This window comes from Pteropus alecto, unplaced genomic scaffold (genome assembly GCF_000325575.1).
Source record: "Pteropus alecto unplaced genomic scaffold, ASM32557v1 scaffold110, whole genome shotgun sequence".
In the NCBI taxonomy this organism is placed as follows: Eukaryota; Metazoa; Chordata; class Mammalia; order Chiroptera; family Pteropodidae; genus Pteropus; species Pteropus alecto.
This window is the reverse complement of record NW_006431920.1, coordinates 5,247,144-5,261,735: the sequence shown is the minus strand read 5'-3', so window position 1 is coordinate 5,261,735 and position 14,592 is coordinate 5,247,144. Positions and strand designations below refer to the sequence as shown.

The 14,592-nt window shown below is 33.4% G+C and overlaps 1 pseudogene; it reads left to right on the top strand.

The window, feature by feature from the left end:
• The first annotated feature begins 13,365 nt into the window (after positions 1-13,365).
• Positions 13,366-14,156, top strand: LOC102879633 (annotated as a pseudogene).
• Positions 14,157-14,592: the final 436 nt, after the last annotated feature.

The window sequence follows — 14,592 nt, the reverse complement described above, 5'->3', positions numbered from 1 at the left end:
CTTACTGGCTTCCGGAAATGGCAGCATGGAGCATCTGTGAGCATTTGTGAGCAGTGGAGGTACTGGGCAACTCTTTGTCTTCTGAATGCAATTTAATGTGAGACGTGGGTGTTTAAGATGCTCGGTAATCACATATGGAGATTTCCTTCACCTTCTGCTTCCTAGAGTGGGGTCAGCCTTCAAAGCTTGTGGCTCTGGGAGTTTGTTCTTATGGCCAGCTGACAGATCAAGCCTGCTGGAAGGGTGAGATTTAAACACCTTGTGATTTGGGTTGCTCTTTGTGGTTTTTATAGTTTTTTGGTTTTTGGTGTTTTTTGTTGTTGTTGTTGGTTTATTTTTGTTGGTTTACGTTTATTGATTGGTAGTTCTCATTTTAACCACAGCCTTAGATGTGTAATTCATGCAATTCACATTTTTATCTCAAAGAAAAAAAGACACCAATTTATACATCAATAATTTAAGGATTTGTCAAATGCCTTTGAGCTTTTATTTTGTTTTTCCATTTGCACAATTTTAATTCTATTTGACACCTTTCTTCTGGATCACTTATATTGCTTTATTCCTAGAAAATGCTGTTAATATATAGTGTATCTACTAACAAAGATGCATTCATTGTTAAATGTAGATGGAAATTTTATATATATAAGAAAACCATTCACTTACTCGTTCGTGAAATTGTACTTACTGAATTTCTCCCATGTGCCAGGACTCCTGTGGGCACGGGGGACACAAATAGACACATTTGCTCACCCTGATGCAACTAGCCGTCTAACGAAAGAGGTATAAAATAAGTAAAAAATACTGGGATATGTTTTAGATTACAAAGTCTTATTGCACACAAATCCTATTAAATACTAACTGTATTAATGTGAAATGTGCTACCCTCCCAGATACATGTGTGATCTGAAATGAAAACTGTGATAACTGGGTCCAGCTGACACTTGAGTGTGGTAAAATCTGGAGAAGAATTTGCTGGGTAGATCTGTGCTGGGAAGATATTAATAAGATATAGGACCATCAGAAAGTGATATATGCATTCCTAACAATAGTCATGGGCTGTAGATACTGTACGAGTATTTCAACTGAAGAAACTGAAGCCAGAGAGCTTAGGTGCCTGGGAAATATGGCCACTAAGTGATTTGGCTAAGATCTGGAGAGACAGTTTCGCATACGTGTCGGTGAAGATGATGTGTGCCAACCATAACACTTAGTGCAGCCTCTGCCACTCCCTGGTTTTGTGATCCTAGGCCATTCGCTTCACCTATGTGTGCCTCAGTTTCTTTATCTGTAAAATTGGTACATAAAGAGAACTTTTCTCATTTGAGTTACTGTAGGATTAGAACTGTGTTAGTCTATAACTTGACCCATATAAGTGTTTGCTAAATAAAATAAAATTTAAAATGATGAGTACCAGGTCTGTGTGACTCCATAACCTATTGTCTTTATATGGCTCCATGTGAACTTAGGGTGCAGCTACAAGTAGGTTTATTTGTCTTTTCTTCTGTCTCCTATCAGTGTCACCTTTTGAGGTCATCAGAAAAGAGCCAGGGGTAGAATGGAAGTAAGAAAACATGAATTCTCCATTCTGCCATTATAGCTACCATGCTGACTTTTCCCCCAAATGGACAAAATTGGGTTTGTTTTCAGGGCAGGACAGAAAAACTTATTATTACTCGAACATTTTTGGAAAGGAAAAAAAAAAAAACAATAAAAACTCTCTCTTCTGGTTTGTTAATGCATGGCATTTTATTTAGAAAGATTGCTTTCATCCTCTAATTGATGTTTTTAGATAAAACAGTAGAGCTCGTATGAACAACCCTGAGTCTCTTTCTGAACGGATGTATTAATCAAGGTGTTACTGCTGGATAGAAGTTAAGTCATTGAGCATCTTTTTGACAACAATCGAATAAACTCATGGTTGCTTATTTTATTTTAAATATATTTAAATGAATACAAAATTTCTAACCATCAGTGACAATGTAAATATTACTCTGATGCTTTTGGATGTGTCAAATTATTTTATACCATAGGGCACAATTATATGTTTGGTTACAAAAATTCTGATGGAAAATAGTCTTATTTTATCAACTAGACATGGGAACAGTCAAATAAATATCAGTTTGATCTGCTTAGTTATTTAAAACCTCTAATAAAATAGATAAATCAACTTAGCCAGTATCTCCTTGAAGTTTACAAATGCTGTTTTCAGATTTTTTAAAAAATATATGTTTGTTTATCAACACTCTAGAGAACAAATAAATGTTACGATTAATTCTTTATAGTCTGATTCATACCATTCCCCGAATGCAATTTAAATCAAGCTGTACAAGTATCTGGTCCACAATAAGCAGGTTGATGTTTTATCAAATAATGCTAAATATTTAAGAGTTAGAAAGATAACTTAGGCTGTATTTCTTTTATTTTATCCTTTTAAAGGGTATAACATCTTAATAAGTAAACACTTTAAATCTAATTATTTGAAGTTGCATAGTGTTTTCTAAAATCTATGTGCTGGCCTCAATAGAACCATAACAAGTTTAATGAAAAAAAATTTTAAAAGATACATAAGCGTATTTTTTTTTCAAGGAACAACTCAGATCTCCAGCTTCACCTTTACAAATGAATTAAATTGATTTAAAAATTCACTGTTTCTGTTGCTATCTCCTGGAAATGTTTAAGTTCTCTAGTTGAGAATCTCAATTTCTCCAATTAACAATCTTTGATAACTTAGCTTAATCCTCTCCGTAATGGATAATAATTGTACCTCTTTCACAGCGTTGTGAGAATTAAATAGAAAGCTCTTAGGAAAAGTGTTTGGCACATGTTAAACATTTAAAAAATAAGCATTATTGTTACTATGAAAATAAAGAATGTATTTTAAGGTATCTGCCCAGGCACAAAGCCCTTGAGAACTGTTTGTTCCTTCCTTTCCTGTATTATTTATTTTTTATTTTTTGGTAAGGTAATGGTTTTGTTTCTAACTTCTATATCCAAGAGGATACTATGCTCTCTATTATTATTATTTTTAATTTTATACATAAGAGTAAGATCCTTAAGAAAAAGTGAAATTGATTAATTGATGCATACATTTAACAGCTGTTAAACTTTTCTGTGATAGAGATGATAGTGATAGTCATGTTTAAGATATGCAAACAGGAAAAATGTGTGGACCATACCTCTGAGTTCAAGAACCTACTTCTCAGAGGGAGACTGGGGACAAAGTGGTTTTACAACTTTGTCATATGTAGGTTAAGCATTATAACAGAAGTACTAGATAACCCAGAGGCCAGAACTCAGAGGGTTTTAAAGTCAATGCCAAAACTTTCTTAAGCACATCACTAATGTGATTTGATAACAGCTGTATATCGGTTGCTTAATTATATCCACTCGTGTAAGAATGGGGTTTTTGTTCCCTGCTTTTGTCGTCCTCACAATCTGGGTTCTGAAATAAAGGCCTACAAATGGTAAAAATATATAGCATCGAGAGTGAAATAATCATACAAACCTATAACGTAAGTAATGTCAAATTGCAGTGACATAGGATTTCAAAGGAGGGAAAAGTCAACGATCGTGGAATTTTGTAAAAAAGGCTTTCTGATAGATGAAAGGGATTTAATTGGTCCTTGACACATAGATAGAACCTAAATACGTAGAGAGCAAAGAAAAAATTTTTAGGCTTGAGTTAAGTTTTTAGGTTTACAAAGGTACAAATATGAGAAAGTACAAATGGTGTTGGTTGGCACGTGCTGTTCCTTGGCTATACAAAGGAAGGGTTTATGGGAGATTCAAGGCACATGTGTATGGAATTTGGGGTTCCTTGATTGCAATGTAAGGGAATTTCTCTTGTAAGCATAGGAGTTATAGTACACTGCACATATTCTATATTCAATAAATACTTCAAAATGAAAGAATGTGTACGTGTTTTTATTCATGCTTTCACAATTGTATTTTTAAAATGGGAAGTACTAAAGTAGGAACCCAATTAGAAATTTAGCTAATAATCCAATGGGAAGCAACTAAAAGTACTTAATGTATATGAAGTTAAAAAAATCATATTCAATAGCCTTATCCTAATAAACCACAGTAATTCAAAATGTCTAAATTATAGAAGACAAATTTAAAAGTATCAGTACAATGAATACAGTTAACCACTAGACCTTTGTCTCAGATCTCTGACAATTATTATGGAAGCAGGATGAACACATGAGACTCAGTAGCACAAATCTTTCTTTTCTGATTTTTAGTTATTACATACGGTTTGCTGAAAGCATTAAGACAATGTGTCAATAAGAAACTGATTTCATCCTGAATCCCACCATTGTAACATACTATTGTTTTCATTTTCTTATATTTCCATTAAAGTCTTTATCTATCTATAAATATCTTTTTTAAAAGAGTTAATCATTAAATATCTGCAGTTTTTAGCATATTTTCAGTAAGTCCATTGCATATATTTTTTAAGTTGCTTTGGTATTCATAATTACAATTGTAATGGCTATTTTTTTAAATTTAATGTCCCATAATTTACTACTTTCTATTGTTGAATATTTAGGTTGTTTCCATTTTTTTCACTGGTAGAGTTAATGTGGTAATTAATAATTTTATGCATATAGTTGTATTCCTCCTTTGAATTATTTCCTTAGGATAGATTCTCAGGAGAGATATTACCAGGTCAAAAGGTATAAAGGTTTTTATAGCTTTTCAGACAGGTTGCCAAATTGCTTTCTGAAAGGATTTTACTACATCAATTTATAATACCCCAGGTGCCTTTTCCTGATAATAATGCATGTATTTCCACTTACTTTCTATCCCATGTTATCCATTACAGAATTTTCTACAGGTATCCAAGCTGTGGATCATGGGGACTATTCTTATTTTATCTCTATTCTCCCAAAGATAATTATGTCTTCTTTTGTTGCCTTACTACCATGAAGAAACCTCTTCTCACTTGTGGCACAATGAAGAATCACTAACATCTAGGATTTTTCTTACAGCAAGCAGCAGATAATTGGGACTTTTGCCTTATTGAGAGAAATTCTTGAAAAGACTTTGCCAAGAGTAGAATAACGAACAAAGACAGAATCAGTGACACTAAATATTTGTTGAACTAACTAGATTTTCCTGGCCTCCCAAAGATGTTAAAATCCAATCTGGTATTTTATCTATTTAATAAATTATTTATAACTCTGTGATTACTCATAATTTTGTCCAGCCCCTCCAGTTCAAGAAGGCATTATTGTTGCAACATTGTCCCCTCAAACAAATTAAGCACACGGGTCATAAGAAATTTCATTTGACATAAGACTTGGCCTCAGATTCTGATGCTATGATATGTAAACTGCATGACCATGAAAGAAAGCAGGAGTTCTCTAAGCCTTGAATTACTCATTCATTAAATGAGGATGGTATTAACTCTTACTTTATCTTACTAAAAAAACTGCATGAGATAACACGCATAGAGTATTTAGTGGAATGCCTAGAATATGGCACACCCCCAATAAATATTAAATCTTAAAGACAGTAGCACAGATGATGTTTTCTCTATTAAAGTCAGTTAAAATATATCATAAAGCCCAATGGTAAGACAACCTAACATTCTGTTTCAACTATATAGGGAATATTTCTGAAGCATTTTTGAGCCATGGATGTATTTGTTGAAAGCTATAACTCCTCTGTCTGTAGAAAATTAGAAACTTTGCATCTTGGTCTTCTAAAATCTCTAAGCTGAGTCCACTAACCTCAGGTTAAAGCCCCTGTTTTTATATATCTAATTTCAAATATGAAGAAAATGATTCTCCAAGAACTTACACAGTCTGTTCAATATTGCATAATTATCTGAAAACATAAAATAGATCAAAGTACCTATATCTGCTACTTTTCCTACAAATTTATATTCAGATATATCTGGTGGGAGTTGAAGTTCTAGCTGCTACCTCCTCTAACTTTTTGTAAAAACAAAATGAAAACTGTAAAATCAAAAGTCATTTATATAAAAAAAAAGTTTTTGATCATTTTCATTGCTTCTTTTCTGCTAATTCCAAGGATTATACTATCTAGACAATATAGAATTTTTTTTACTTCTTTATGTTTTCAAATTCACGTTTTCTAGTGTGTCATTCCTACCTGGCCTGTATTACATACCAGAAAGCATCAACAAATTTAGCTGTGTGATATCAACCTCCAGGATTACTGACTCACATGTGAGTCATGAAAGAATTATTTTCTCTTGAGTTTAGTTTTTGTAGTGTCTGTATAAAGTTCTGCACATCCTAATGTTTTCAAAGTTCAAAAAAGAAAAGGACAATACAGGTAGTCTTTCCTTAAAATCAAGAGAAGAAATCTGTAGTTAAAGGAAAATGCCTGACCCACAAGTTTTCAAGAGAGGTTCCCACCAAAATATCACCAGATTAGCAAAGCAGGAGTATACCATTAAAATGAAGTTGGAAACCTGTCTCTGTGCACAGTTCGGGGAAGGCGATATGTGAAAGTAGATTTTTTGGAACAACAACAAAAAAATTTAAGCAGAAAGAAAAAAAAACCCTCAATAATGTAATCTTCAAACACATCATGAAAACCTATAATAATGAAAAAAATATACTGTCATTTACTAGGCTAGGTATCAAGCTAAATAAAGGAAATTATAAAAGAACTCCACTTTCATCTGAAAAGCCATAACAATGTGAGTAAGCTTCAAACTCACAGGTTTTTACAAACCTGTGACAGAGCAAAGGCTGCAATAAAACGTAAGTAGATTAAATTTTTAAAAATATGGCAAGCTTCTTATAGGATAAAAGACACTAACAGCCATACTCGTTCATGAGAGGGGGAAGGATTCATCATAGACAATAGGAAGGATAAAATAGTCAAATTGTTAGTAATTAAAAATCTTTTAATGGCTGCTTATGGACTGGTGTGACAGATTCAGATTTGAGGAGCCCAGCACTCACTGATGATTCAGTTCCTCCCTATGAATCTTTAACAACTATTAGGGGCTAGTATGCCAGACACTAGGGGTAAGGCAGAACAAATGAAACAAATCCCCCTTCAGTGCATGAGGTCTCACCCAAGTACAGGGCAACTGTTCTCTGAACAGGGCTAAAGGAGAGAGCAAGAAGGCTGAAAAGAACTCATTTGAGATATTCCAGACCCTCAAGTACTTAGGGCTAGAAGCAAGAAAAGATTATTGAGAGGAACCAATTTGAGGCCCTCTGGCTTTCATCTGCCAAAGACAAGAAAATGGTATAGAAGAGTAAGAAAAACATCTCTGAGGAATGAATTGTGAGTATTCACAAATTGTAAGGATGTCTACTTATTAAGGCTTGGAGCAAAATATTAGGGTGGAAAATTGGAGAGAAAAGAGAACTCTCCAATGGCCCAAAACTGGGTTTCCTGGCTGTAAAGAACACAGATTTCTCTGAGATCTTGTTGGTGCTCATATGCCAAGTTTTGCTAAAAAAGTAGATTCTGACCCTGCCCCCGAACAGTTGAATCTAGTGAAGAATTGAGTGAAACTAAATTATTCTTGCAGCTCAAATAATAACCCTCTTAGTTTAGAGGCCTGATTGATGAAAAAATATATATATATTTTTCTGGACATAAATGTTTTGACATGCACTAAATATTAAAAGAAATAAGACAATGCAAAATATGTTCAAGAGAGGAAACAGTCTATAAAAACAGATTCAGAGATTACTGACATGTTGGAATTATCGGAAAAGAACTATAAAATAAGTATCATAAAAATATTAAAGAAAAAGTAGAAAAGATGGACAACCTTCATAAAAGATAAGAAAAATCAAATAGAAATAGTAGAAATGGAACATATGAAGCCAAAAACAAAATATATATTAGATAGTCTTGGCATCAGGTTGGGCATGACACAGGAAAGGATCAGTGAACTTTAAGATTCCTTCATAGAAAACATCCAACTGAAACCCAAGAAGAGAGAAGAGGGAAAAATTGTGATTATTTCAGAACACGTCCACAAATTCTTTGATAACTCTCCCAACAAGAGGAGCCTTTGTTATTTTCTTGAAAAACAGAATGTGGTTAAAGTGATAGTTTTGTGGTTTGTGAGAGTGGATTAGAAAAGGCCATGCCACTTCTGCTACTCTCTCCAAGGATAAGCACTCTTGGCATCCAGCCACTGTGCTGTGAGGAAACTCGAGCCAAATGGAGAGGACATGGGTAGATGTTCTGCTGCCAGTCTCCACTGAATCCCCAGCTGACGAGAAGCTTCAATCAGCAAGTACATGAGTGAGAAAGTCTTTGAGATAAGTCTAGTTGAAGACATTGTCTGATCGAAATAAAATTAGAAATACTTAGTGAGAACCCACCAGCTAAGCCCAGACAAAGACAAATGCATATGAGATACAACAATAAATGTTTATTTTTCACTCCACTAAATTTGAGATTGTTTGATACACAGTATTAGATACCTGAAACATATGTAGAGTGACTGAGATCTGTAAAACAACAATAAACAATTTAATATGTGTCTTATAAATGGGTTCTGAGAAGAAAAAGAGAAAGAGAATAAGAAAAAAGACTGAAAGTTTCCAAAATTGATGAAAGACATTAATACAGAAATACAAAAAAAAAAAAAAGATACCGAAAACTCAAAGAAAAATAAATGCAAATAAAACACACCAGTGTGTGTATGTGTAAGGAACTTGTAAAATAAAATTTGTTATACTCATCATGATAATTTAAAGAAAACTGAAGAAAAACATCCATTGCTGCTAAAAACTTTGAATCATTACAGCTTTCCCCAGAATATTTTAAAACTATCTTTAGAATTAAATTACATATTCTTTTGTACAAGCAATTATATTTAGGTATTTTATTTGACAGATACAATGTACCAAACCTTAAAGACACAGGAAACCAGAGAAGTGAAGTAACTATGGCCAAAAAAAAGCCTTTCAATAGGAAAACAATTTACTAAATTATTGCATTATGAGACATACGATCCTAGAATATTATACAGTTATTGAAGATAATTAATTAGAGCTATATACCCACTGAGCTATATGTACTAAGTAGGTGGGGGAAGAGGTGGTTTCTTGTCTGTAATAAAAACACCCAACTCAAAGACACTTTGTTTTTTAGTATCACTATATGCTGGTAATTCTAACAATATCACCGATAATACAATTCTTCCCACTAGTCAAGATTCCTGTCACCACTGCCCTGCCCTTGGTATCCCATTGTGTTCCAGTTAAGTTTGGAAAGATTTTCACAAAGTATTGTTGAGTAGAAAAAGAAAAATGTAAAATGTGTATATCATATTATTCTATTTTTAAGTGATCAAAATCTCATATGTATATGCATATTTATGTAAATACATATATTATATATGTAACTCATATAGTAGATATGTATTCATGCATATGATTAAAATATCTGAGCATGAGGAAAATGGTAGACAGTTACTCACTGTATTGTTAATGTGGGAGGGGCCGTAGAACAGGCAAGAGAAGGAAATTCAGAGAAGATAAGCAAAAATGCTGTTAAATGCTGCATTAAAATGTATGCATGATTCCATCACATATGTACATTCATATATATGGGTGGAAATGTAAATCATTTTTAATAATTTCACAATCAAACAAAATTTTAAACTTTTAGTATTCTTAAACTAAAAATGTGGGATCCAGATTTCAGAAGACATAAAGATCTAAAATCCTATATACAAAGATGGGCTAAGAGACCATGCTTGGAAGAGAGTTGATAGACCCACACTCAAACCCTAAAATCCAAGATTTACTCCAAGAGGTTCTTATCATTGTTTAAATTACAAATCAAGAGAACTGACTGATTTAGTTTAATATGAATGGATAAATATAATACTTACTCATCATTCCTATGCAAATTAGTGTTCGGGATGAAGATTAAATTTTAAAATATTGTTTTCTTTAGAATGAAAATAATCAAATGGTTAAAGAGAGTTCCAATAATTTTTACTTCATTATTTTCTACATTTGCTTGCTTATTTGTTTAGTTATCTAGGAAATTGTAACATGTGACTTCAATTTTTACTGTAAACTTTATAAACATAAAAGTGAAGCCTCCACTACTTTTAAGACAGCAGAGCTGGGTGAAGGTTGGGGTGATGGTTTGTACCTGACAAAACAGCAAGCATTTTAATTGTATCTAATCAGAAACAGATTTTGTTTTGAATTCCAATGTCGAATCCAGCAGTCTGCATTGAAGAATCTGCACAGAGGCATGATATATTTCTCCATTAGTCGTTCAGGCTGCTTTGTTCCTGTCACTGTGACCTTGGAGAGAACACAGTGTCCTTAGAGACTTTAAAATCATGTTCTAAACTATGTTAAACCTCATAAACTATGTTAAGGCTATAATTCTACCCCATATAAAAGACTGTGGATTTACTAAAAGATATTAAAAAGTATTTTTGGTAATCTAAATTAAAGTACATTAGGACTGAGACTCTATTGCTTGTATCAAAGTCACTCAATTAATAGCATCAGCAACTTATAAACAAATAGAAACAATTCAATATTTTTAAAATAAATTTTTAAGCAGAAACAATATAGAGAACCAAACAGAGTGTTGTAAGCAAGATTTTTCATTCTCAATTTATCCTAGTCGCTGGGTAGTTGTTTTTTTTTTAAAAGAAAAATAAATATCATTTTTCATAAAGAGTTTCACTTTCAATCTCTGCAATTAGGAAATTGCTATGAAATAGGTTATCACCTTTCTTTTATTCAAAAAATAAACATCGAATTAGATAATTTTCTTCCAAGTTTTGGATGCTTTTCGGTAGTAGATTGACTAACAAAACAAAGCCTGTTCTCAAAACATTTACCGACTCAACTAGAATACAACGTGAGAGGCACTGAAATTATAGTAGTACAAGGAATCATGTAAGCATAGAAAATTATAAATAGCATAATTTGGGTTAGATTATTTATATATTTTTTATTAGCAGTTCCAAGATTAGAATTGTGGCCACACATTGCTGTAATTAAATATTTAAAATCCATGCCATAGGACCACTTACAAGGTTTTTGAGATTATCATGCTACCAAATCTATATTTCTCAGACATAGAAGTTGCATTAGAAATGTGAATCTGTTCACCTTAGAAAAATGTGTGACATTTTGTGGTCCAATTTCCTGTACGTATATAAAAATGAATCAGTCGATTTAAGCCAACATTCTGACCAGGCACCCTTCTCTCCAATGCTCTGAAGTTAAATGGTGAAGAATCAAAGAAATTCAATATTTCCTCAGATTGTAGGCAAATAGCCTGCAATGTCCAATGACTACTTGACAAAGAATTTTGCTGCGCAGTTTTTCTTAGCAAGCTGCTCATGAAAACATTGAAGTTTCTGATTTCAGATCTATTTAGTTTATTTTTGTTTCATCTTTTTAAAATTCCAATATTCACGATATGAAATTAAAAAGGAAAAGTCTAACATGACTTATTTTTAATTTTCACGAACATTTCCCTTAATGGATACATTATCAATCTCTATCTGGATCTTTTAGTTAGAAATAGAATTAGAAAAAAAAAAAAGTAAGATAGGCCCCAAAGTACTTTTATAAGGATAAAATGTAACGCTTTATAACCAAAGATAATATTTGGGAAAAAGAAGAATCATTCTGATCAGTTTGATATTCCAAAGTTTTAACCTGTGGAGTATACGTGTAAACAAAAGCACTTGGTCTGAATGCAAAATTAAAAAAAAAAAAGTCAGATAAAAATGTATTTAAATCTATTCTAATAGTCTTTTGGGAAATAATTGGATATAATTTGTTTCTTTCTTGTTCAACTAAACACAGATTTCCTAGTCATAACAATTAACATTTATTTCAGGTCTCAATATGTGTTGGGAACTCCATTAATCTCTTTGTATGCACTATCTAATTTAAGTCCCACAAACCTCTATGTGGTGTGCAGTTGTATTAATTAAAGCTGACTCGATGACAAAGAAACGTCACAACTTCTGCCTCTTTATTTAAAACTAAGACGTGTTTTATTATCACTCAAAAAGTTCAATTCGTTACAGTGCAGAGAAGGAAAAGGCGTCTTCTCCACAGAGCCATTCAGAGAGTCAGACTGAAGGAGGCACTACCATGTACAAAATATGTGGCTTCTGATCATTGCCACAGCCAACACAACCCATCAATAAAATGGAGGAAGTGAATGATGGAGGATAGCATGGAATGATTTCATTGGCCAGACATACGGAAATGACATACATCACAAAACTCAGTCACATGGCCACATGTTACAGCAAAGCAGGCTGTTGACAAACTCTGTGCCCAAGAGAAATGGAAAAATACTAGATTAGGAGAGTAGCTAGTCAGTCTCTACCACGGTACAAATATATATTCTACTTTATTACTTAAGTAAGGTTTTAATAAATTTCAACTCTAGAATATGATGGACTATATAGCGTATCTATTTACTATTATCAATTTGGAATAGCTTAGTTTTTTACCTGAATAAATCATCTGTATTCTGTATCTGCACACTCAATTTAAAAGTCATGCTTCTGAATATAATATCTAGTTTACATACAATAGATGTTTAATAGGTGGTTTGATTAAAATGTTTTCCAAGTAAACTCTAATATTATTTGGCAATTGGTTAAATTCTTGGAGATTTTCAGTAGCTAGATAGGGGAGAAACTAAGTGTGTGATAAGACTAATTAGTCAAAACAATCTTGGTTGAATAATGGACTCTATTTGAAAAGTCTAAACTGGCTGATGGTCAGAATACAATAAAACAGCAAATTGAGAAGTTAAAAGAAGTCAAACATGCTGCATGTAATACTTTTTTTTTCCTAGAGCTGCATGTAATACTTTTTTTTCCCTCATTGCATGCACACTTGAATGACTATCAATAAATTGCCCCTGAGCCCAGCCAGGCAACGGGCTGTGAATAGCTCAGCTCACCACACTCTTGCCCTCACAGTCTGAATCTTGACCTAAGCAATTCAGATGTGAAGATAAATGGATGAAATTGATTATTCTCAAAATTGAAGTCCTTAAGAGATTACCTATTAATTTTTGCTACCTGATCTTGGGTGAGATCCCAGCTCTTGTCCTCTCTGAGGCCCAATTAATTTTTGGCTATTCCTTTGATTCTGTGAGCCTTCTCCACATCTTTTCAATAAATTTCTTTTTAAAAATAATTTAGCTAGAGTTTCTGTTGTGTTCAAAGTTTTGAAAATAGCAATAAATATATGTGTCACCAGGGTATTTTTAATTATCTCTTTAGCCTCAACAGCAGGTGGAGATTAAATTGTTAAAATTTATAAGTCAATTTGGTCACCTAGGAAGTAAAGTATAAGATAAAACTGTCCTTTTATCAAAAGACAAACAAGTATGGCTAAGACTTGTGGTCCCAAGATGCATCGGAAGTGTGGAGTAGCTCCAAAGCATTAGATGCTGGGTAAACTAACCAGTGTCTGTTCCTCATCCATCTACCAGTCAACAGGAACTAAGAGAATTTCTCCCCATCACCACTTTCCAAAGGAACACTCTTAAGTATGCCCTGACAGGGGAGAAATGAAGGATCTGCGTGCAGCAGTTTATTAAGATTATGGCAAGTTATGAACTGACATAACCTACCCTGCTGATTTTATGGAGGTCATCAGTATTGGCAAGACCAGAGAGAATTTTCATCCAAGCTATGACAGTGAAGATTACCTGGCTGTTCATTGTATTATATGTGAAGAGGCTAAGTACAAGTTGTGCACAGTGAAAAAGATCTTCATGGGTACTAGGGAATCCCTAATCTAGTGACTCATGGTATTCACACCATCTTCTACCTTGATCCCCTCATCAAGGTGAATGATATCATTCAGAATGATTTAGAGACTGACTAGATTACTGAGTTCATCAAGTTTACTACTGGTAACCTATGTATGGTGATTGGAGGTGCTAAGCTAGAAGAATTGGTGTGATCACCAACACAGAGACACAGTTCCTGGATCCTTTGATGTGGTTCATGCGAAAGATGCCAACAGCAACAGCTTTGCATTCAGCTCTCCAACATTTTTGTTATTGGTAAAGGCAACAAATCATGCAATTTTCTGCCCCTAGAAAACAATATCCTCCTTACCATTGCTGAAGAGAGAGACAAGAGCCTGGTGGCCAAACAGAGCTGTGGGTGAAATCTCTAGGAGACTCGACTGGAAGCGTCTTTGCATTTAATTAAAAATAATACAGCCTAATTTTTTTAAAAAGAGTGTTGTATAACAGTATAACATATGGCTGTTGTTCAAAGTGACTCTTTTATCAGCCTCAATGATCAAATTGCCAGTGACAGCAAGAGAGAAGGAATGCATATACTCAATGACTTGTCATCACTTACTTGTCATCATCTACCTAATAAATTCATTTTTTCCTTGCAGAAAAATTGATTCTAGATTTCATTGATCTTTCAAAGGCTTCAACTTCACAAGACAATTTTGTTCAAATATAAATATTCTGAGCTATGGAAAACAAAAAAGGCATATTCTTAGGCAGTCTTGGGGCCAAAATACAAGCCACTTTTTCCAAGTGCAAAATCTCTGGGCCTTGTATTCTTTTTTTTTTTTTTTTTTTTTT